The sequence below is a fragment of the Scyliorhinus canicula genome, chromosome 14 (assembly GCF_902713615.1).
Source record: "Scyliorhinus canicula chromosome 14, sScyCan1.1, whole genome shotgun sequence".
In the NCBI taxonomy this organism is placed as follows: Eukaryota; Metazoa; Chordata; class Chondrichthyes; order Carcharhiniformes; family Scyliorhinidae; genus Scyliorhinus; species Scyliorhinus canicula.
Genome location: NC_052159.1, coordinates 4,078,172 through 4,086,212, shown reverse-complemented (window position 1 = coordinate 4,086,212; position 8,041 = coordinate 4,078,172).

Genomic DNA, 8,041 nt, shown 5'->3' with positions numbered 1-8,041 from the left:
TTCTTTCAGACACTTTGCGTTAATTCTGTCCACGTACTCTTGGTGCTATCAGACCTAAACGTGGTCTCGGTGACAGTCTCCATACTTTTACTCAACAAAACTTCATCAATAACTCTGTCACATACAGTTGTCTGGTTTTACCAGCTGAGTTTCCCACTTGATCGCATAACATTGTTGATCATTGTTGCAGCATTCATTATCAGTCCATCACAATCATCAAAGGTTTTGTTTCTAGCTTCTTTTGCTGTCCGTTGAGGCTAAGCAAAATAATTGATGAAAGGTGGTCTATTTGGACAGTGTCAAACACCAGTCATTGCATGTTGAAAGGTTTGCTGATTATTCTGGCTACATTTGTATCAGCTCTTCAGCCTCCAGATTCGGTATTCCACCACGGACGAGGCTCTCACTGAAACGGGAAGACAGCTTTAATCCTTCACCCGTTCCTCCTGACCAGATCCCAGTCTCATCACTTCCTGTGTCACCAATATGATCGGAATTTGAGTGCTCCTGGAGCTCCACAATTCCTTTCATTACAACCTGCTACCTTGAGAGTAGCTCTCCATCTTGCTGTGGTTGCTGCTCTTCGATCTCATGCAGGTCATTGCTGGTAGGTTTGAGTTCCTGTGCAATCTGGTGCTGGATCTCGGCTTTCATCAGAATCTACCTTTCCAGACTAGCTTTCTCATAGAATTTACAGTGCAGAAGGAGGCCATTCAGCCCATCGGGTCTGCACTGGCCCTTGGAAACAGCACCCTACTGGATGAAGTTCCTATGTCAGCTGCTTCCGTAGCCTTCAAGTTCTCCATTCACTCTGTCAAGGAGTTCTATTTTTTGTTTACGCGAATCAGCCAGCTCTGTTTGTACCTGATTAGCAGATTGAGCTCGCATAGGTGTTGTTTAATGGGAACATCTTTTCAGATAACTATATCCTGCGTAATTACTTTTGTACATCCCAGGTTACCCTCCCCCCACACAGCTCTGTGATTTTAATGACTGTTTTAGGTCATTTTGATTTTCCTCCAGAAGGTAACTCCATAATCTATCCCAATTTTTGAATGTTTCCTCATTCTCCAATCTAATTTGAGGAATGTGAAATTCAGAATTGTCTTGATTTATCTCCTCCCTAAGTTACAACGATGAATACTTCCTCCGTCCTTTCTCTATCAAAATAACTTTATGAACCTGACACACTGTGCGACCTCATTCTGTCTGGCGTTCTTTCAAATAACTCACCTCACTCAGATTTCTTTCAATCTGCTAAGGTCCACTAAATCTTTTAATGGTTCATCAAATGCGGAATGGGCACTAAAAGTGCTGGTTTTAATACCGAGTGAGGTTTCCCTATTACCTGACGTGACATTTATGGAAAAATTCAACTACATCCTTATGCAGTCCAGGCGAATGAAATTTTTTGTATTTTTGCTTCAGTCTTCCTCACCCCTAAATGACCTTCTACTGGAATTCATGTGCCCCACTCAAAACTTCCTTTCTATAACCACTAATAATCTGACTTGATGAACTTCTGCCCATTTTTCATCTGCTTGATTATGTACAGGTCTCCATTTTCACATCAATACCTTATTTATAATGTAATAACATTCCAGTATACACTCACATTCCATTTCCATGTATGCTTTCTGGTATAACTTCTTTATCTCTGAATGTTTTTGTTGTAATTCAACCAACTTGCTTAAACTAAAGACATAAAAGTTGGTGTCTGACAATTGGATCTCAGCCTATCAGTAATCCTGGAGTTCTCTTCCTCCTGTCTCAGCCTGTGATCGGGTGACCACAAAATCAGGAAATACTCCTGGATACACTTCTTGCAACATCTCTGTTGTTTGACTTTCCACCAGCTTTTCAACTACAGCAGACTCCCACCTGTGATCGAGCTACATCATTACCCAGGATGAATTGTACCCGTCACTGATATGTTCTCTACTATTCCTACTACCACTTCATTACTTTTCACCAGACTCTCTAATCTTACCTTACATAGTGACACACTGCTGCTCTCACCACCAGCCCCACATATTACCACCTTTTCTGACAATGTGCCTTCCAAACCCCACATCTCCTTATCGCTCACCATTAAAGATTGACTTGTTCCTGTATCTTAATCTCCTGACCTACTCCACCTTGTACACATGAGTAAACATTACCCTCACAAATAAAATCCTTAAAATGTTTCTGCGGCGGAAGTCTTCTCACCCCCACATCACGCCTGCTCCACCCTTGTCATCCTGCTCCACCACCCCTATTCCCCCCTCCCAAACACTGGCCCCTGGTCTAATCATGCGTCGTCCTGTTTTTCAGGACTTGCTGTTGGTGGGACGGGCCCTTTTGGTATCCCCCAACCCACCCACAGCCACAACCCCAGGTGCTGACCAGCGACAATGATAATGATACGGGCACGAGTCATAGATCTGACACCCAGAGCTCGAGTCCGAGGAAGATGCAGATTTTCCGTCACAGCTGTCTCCAACATCTTCTTCCATCCCAGAGACTCTCACCGCGATTTAACACTTTAGTGAAGCGGCTCCTGGGGCGCACCACACAGCTGATCCGATATAGAAGGTGGAGGTAGGAACACCCGAAGGGGTGGATGGTCGGAGGGCAGGTCAATGCCAGGGACTAGCTGCCGTCCAGATGGGTTTCGGACTTCTGGAACGGACAGTCCAATTCATTGTGGAGATGCAGTCGCAGAGCGAGGGACTACATGAGAGGATGTCAGCGAGCAACTAGTACCTGCAGGTGCAGTTGGAGGAGTCCAACCGGGTGCAGCAGCAGGAGGTGGAGCCGACAATGTTCCACCCAGGCCAACACCGCACGGGTGGTGTCCATGGTGGAGGCCTTGGGGGTGAGGGTTTCGGCCATGGATCAGCATATCCAAGGCTAGAGGCACTCTGTGCGGGAGTGGCCAAGGCCTAGGAAGGCTGCACACTCACACGGGCTGGTTTAGCTCACTGAGCTCAATCGCTGGCTTTTAAAGCAGGCCAGCAGCACGGTTCGATTCCCTTCCCAGCCTCCCCGAACAGGGGCTTTTCACAGTAACTTCATTGAAACATACTCGTGACAATAAGCGATTTTCATTTCATTTCATGGGCAGCCATGTGCCAGGGTCACTTGGACATTGCTGCGGAGCTCCTCAGCGTGGCCCAGTCACAGCAGGCCATGGCTGAGAGCATCAGTGGTATTGCCCAGGCACTGGCCAATGTGGCACAGACACAGATGATCTGCTCCATGACGGCGAGCATGCAGACCTGGTTGAGATGGCAGGGGGCCTCCAGGACTGACAGTACCAGGTGGCAGGGGAGCCTCAGGGGATAGCTCCGCTCGCACCCCCATCCAACGGAGTAGCCCGGGGGGTCATCGAGCACCCTGAGGGGGGAGGAGGTGATGGAGCCCGTGCTGGTGACTCCCGCAGGGAAGGTGCTGGAACACCGGGCTGGGATCTAAATATCCAAGGATATGTGTCCTATCGAAAGGACAGGCAGATGGGCGGGGTTGCATTGTTAGTGAGGAATGAAGTTAAATCGATAGCAAGGAACGATATAGGATTAGAAGGCATAGAATCTCTGTGGGTAGGGTTGAGGAATCGCAAAGGTAAAAAGACCCTGATGGGAGTTATGTACAGGCCCCCGATCAGTAGTCAGGATGTGGGGTAGAAAATAAATCAGGAGGTAGAGAAAGCATGTATAAAGGCAATATCACAATAATCATGGGGGACTTCAATATGGACGTGGACTGTGAAAATCAGATTGGTAGTGGATCCTAAGAAAAGGAATTTGTGGAATGTTAGAGATGCTTTTTTGGAGAAGCTTGTGACAGAGCCTACTAGGGAACAGGCAATATTGGATTTGGTGATGTATAATGAGGCAGACTTGATTAGGGAACTTAAGGTGAAGGAACCCGTAGGAAGCGGTGACCATAATATGATAGAATTTACCCTGCAGTTTGAGAGTGAGAAGCTGCAATCAGATGTAACAATATTACAATTAAATAAGGGTAACTACAAAGACATGAGGGAGGAGCTGGCCAGAGTTGATTGGAAAAGGAGACGAGCAGGGAAAACTGGAACTGCAATGGCAGGAGTTTTGGGGGTTATTCGGGAGGCACAGCAGAAATTCCAAGGAGGAGGAAACATGCTAAGGGCAGGACAAGGCATCCATGGCTGACGAGGGAAGTCAAGGACAGCTTAAAAGCTAAAGAAAAGCATACAAAGTGGCAAGGATTTAAAAGCAAGCAGAGGACAACTAAAAAAGCAATAAGGGGTGAGAAGATGAAATATCAAGCTAGCTAATAATATAAAAAAAGATAGGAAGAGTTTCTTTCAATATATAAAAGGTAAGAGAGAGGCAAAAATAGGCATTGGCCCACTGGAAAACATGGCTGGAGAAGTAATAATAGGAAACAAAGAAATGGCAGAGGAACTGAATAGTTACTTTGCATCAGTCTTTACGGTGGAAGACACCAGTGGGATGCCAGAGCTCCAGGAGAACCAGGGGGCAGAGGTGAGTGCAGTGGCCATTACTAAGAAGGTTCTGGGGAAACTGAAAGATCTGAAGGTGGATAAATCACTGGACCAGATGGACTACACCCCAGGATCCTAAAAGAGATATCTGAGGAGATTATGGAGGCATTGATGATGATCATTCAGGAAATACTGGAGGCAGGAAGGGTCCCAGAGGACTGAAAGTGGCTAATGTAACACCACTGTTTAAGAAGGGAGAGAGGCAGAAGACAGGAAATTATAGGCCGGTTAGCCTGACTTCGGTCATTGGTAAGATTTTAGAGTCTATTATTAAAGATGAGATCGTGGAGTACTTGGAAATGCATGGTAAAATAGGACTGAGTCAGCACGGCTTTGTCAAAGGGAGGTCATGTCTGGTAAATCTGTTAAGAGTTCTTTGAGGAGGTAATAAGGAAGTTAGACAAAGAAGAATCAGTGGACGTGATTTATTTAGATTTCCAGAACGCCTTTGACAAGGTGCTGCATAGGAGACTGTTAAGTAAGTTAATCCCTGGAATGAACAGCTTGTCATACGAGGAACGGTTGAAGACTCTGGGTCTGTGCTCGTTGGAGTTTAGAAGGATATGGGGGGACTTATTGAAGCTTAAGTCTGAATGGGACAATGTTAATCATGCCAAGCTTATCCTGACTCTATGCTAGTACGTTTCACCCCTCCCTCCCGCAGTCTGTTTAACCCCTAAATTGCCGACTACATCTGGACCCAATTTCCTAATATCTTCCCCATGTGATAAGCCTGTAGATACTCCAACACAGCTGATGGCAGGCGGAAAGAGTGGGAGTTTCCTGATCAGCCAGGCTGCAGAAGGTAACAGTAAATCACTGCAGTACTTTGTCAAGCATCTCCAACCCAATGGAAATCCATGGTCATCAAAGTCCTCTCAGAGTATGGCCCCTGAAGAGTGAGATATGCGTGGGGAAAAGCTGGGGTCGAGTTTGTGAGGGTGGGACCCCTGTTACATTCCTCACCTGCGCTGTGATTCCTGATACTAAAAAGCTGGGACCTCAACAGAACTGTTACATTTGGGTAATGAATGGAAGGGGAGGGGGAGACAGCCAGAGATATCCAGCATTTATACTCTTGATCATCAACAACTTACATTTATCGAGCACCACTAATAATATAACATTCCAAGGTGATTAAAGAAAAGCGCTGCATTTATATAGTGCCTTTCATATCCTCTGATCTCAGTGTTTCACAGCCGGTGAAGTATTTTTGACGTGTAGTCCCTGTTATACCACAGGAAACATGACAGCCAATGAATGAACAACAAGATCCCACAAACAACTAGTTAGTCATGTGCACTTGAGAGGACATTCCGGGCCTCAGCTTAAACTGAAAGACAGTCATGCAACATTGCAGCTCCCCCTCGGTCGTGACTGTCCGACAGTGCATCAATCCCTCAGTACTTTAAAAAAAATTTTTTTAAATAAATGTAGAGTACCCAATTATTTTTTCCAATTAAGGGGCAATTTAGCATGGCCAATCCACCTACCCTGCACATCTTTTTGGGTTGTGGGGGTGAAACCCACGCAGACACGGGGAGAACGTGCAAACTTCACACGGACAGTGACCCAGGGCCGGGATTCGAACCCAGGTCCTCAGCGCCGTAGGCAGCAATGCTAACCCACTGCGCCACCGTGCTGCCCCTCAATCCCTCAGTACTGACCCTCTGACAGTGCGGCGCTCCCGCAGTACTGACCCTCTGACAGTGCGGCACTCCCTCAGTACTGATCCTCTGATAGTTCAGCACTCCCTCAGTACTGACCCTCTGACAGTGCAGCACTCCATCAGTACTGACCCTCTGACAGTGCAGCACTCCATCAGTACTGACCCTCTGACAGTGCAGCACTCCCTCAGTACTGTCCCTCTGACAGTGCAGCACGCCCTCAGTACTGACCCTCTGACAGTGCGGCACTCCCTCAGTACTGACCCTCTGACAGTGCAGCACTCCATCAGTACTGACCCTCTGACAGTGCAGCACTCCCTCAGTACTGACCCTCTGACAGTGCAGCACTCCATCAGTACTGACCCTCTGACAGTGCAGCACTCCATCAGTACTGACCCTCTGACAGTGCAGCACTCCCTCAGTACTGTCCCTCTGACAGTGCAGCACGCCCTCAGTACTGACCCTCTGACAGTGCGGCACTCCCTCAGTACTGACCCTCTGACAGTGCAGCACTCCATCAGTACTGACCCTCTGACAGTGCAGCACTCCATCAGTACTGCCTTCTGAGTGCAGCACTGCCTCAGTACTATCCCCAAGACTGTGCAGCGCTCTCTCAGTACTGACTCTCCAAGGAAGTAGAGTCTTTACCAAGGAAAGGTCATTGGGGCCTCACGGTAGCATGGTGGTTAGCATCAATGCTTCACAGCTCCAGGTTCCCAGGTTCGATTCCCGGCTGGGTCACTGTCTGTGTGGAGTCTGCACGTCCTCCCCGTGTGCGCGTGGGTTTCCTCCGGGTGCTCCGGTTTCCTCCCACAGTCCAAAGATGTGTGGGTTAGGTGGATTGGCCATGCTAAATTGCCCGTAGTGTAAGGTTAATGGGGGGATTGTTGGGTTACAGGTATACGGGTTACGTGGGTTTAAGTGGGGTGATCATTGTTCGGCACAACATCGAGGGCCGAAGGGCCTGTTCTGTGCTGTACTGTTCTATGTTCTATGAAGTAGACATTACCCAGGCTATTGTGATTAAGAAGGCAAATGGAATTTTGTCCTTCATTGCTAGAGGGATGGAGTTTAAGACTAGGGAGGTTATGCTGCAATTGCATAAGGTGTTAGTGAGGCCACACCTGGAGTATTGTATTCAGTTTTGGTCTCCTTACTTGAGAAAGGACGTACTGGCACTGGAAGGTGTGCAGTGGAGATTCACTAGGTTAATCCCAGAGCTGAAGGGGTTGGATTACGAGGAGAGGTTGAGTAGACTGGGACTGTACTCGTTGGAATTTAGAAGGATGAGGGGGGATTTTATAGAAACATATAAAATTATGAAGGGAATAGATAGGATAGATGCGGGCAGGTTGTTTTCACTGGCAGGTGAAAGCAGAACTAGGGGGCATAGCCTCAAAATAAGGGGAAGTAGATTTAGGACTGAGTTTAGGAGGAACTTCTTCACCCAAAGGGTTGTGAATCTATGGAATTCCTTGCCCAGTGAAGCAGTTGAGGCTCCTTCATTAAATGTTTTTAAGGTAAAGATAGATAGTTTTTTGAAGAATAAAGGGATTAAGGGTTATGGTGTTCGGGCTGGAAAGTGGAGCTGAGTCCACAAAAGATCAGCCATGATCTCATTGAATGGCGGAGCAGGCTCGAGGGGCCAGATGGCCGACTCCTGCTCCTAGTTCTTATGTTCTTATGGTGACAGATGAGGAACGTCTGTCCCTCGAAATGTCAAAATTGACACAGAGGAAGTGTTGGATAAACTGTGGGTACTGAAAGTTAACAAGGCACCAGAACTGGCTGAGATGCATCCAAGGATATTGAAGGAAGTGAGAATGGAAATTGGAAGGGT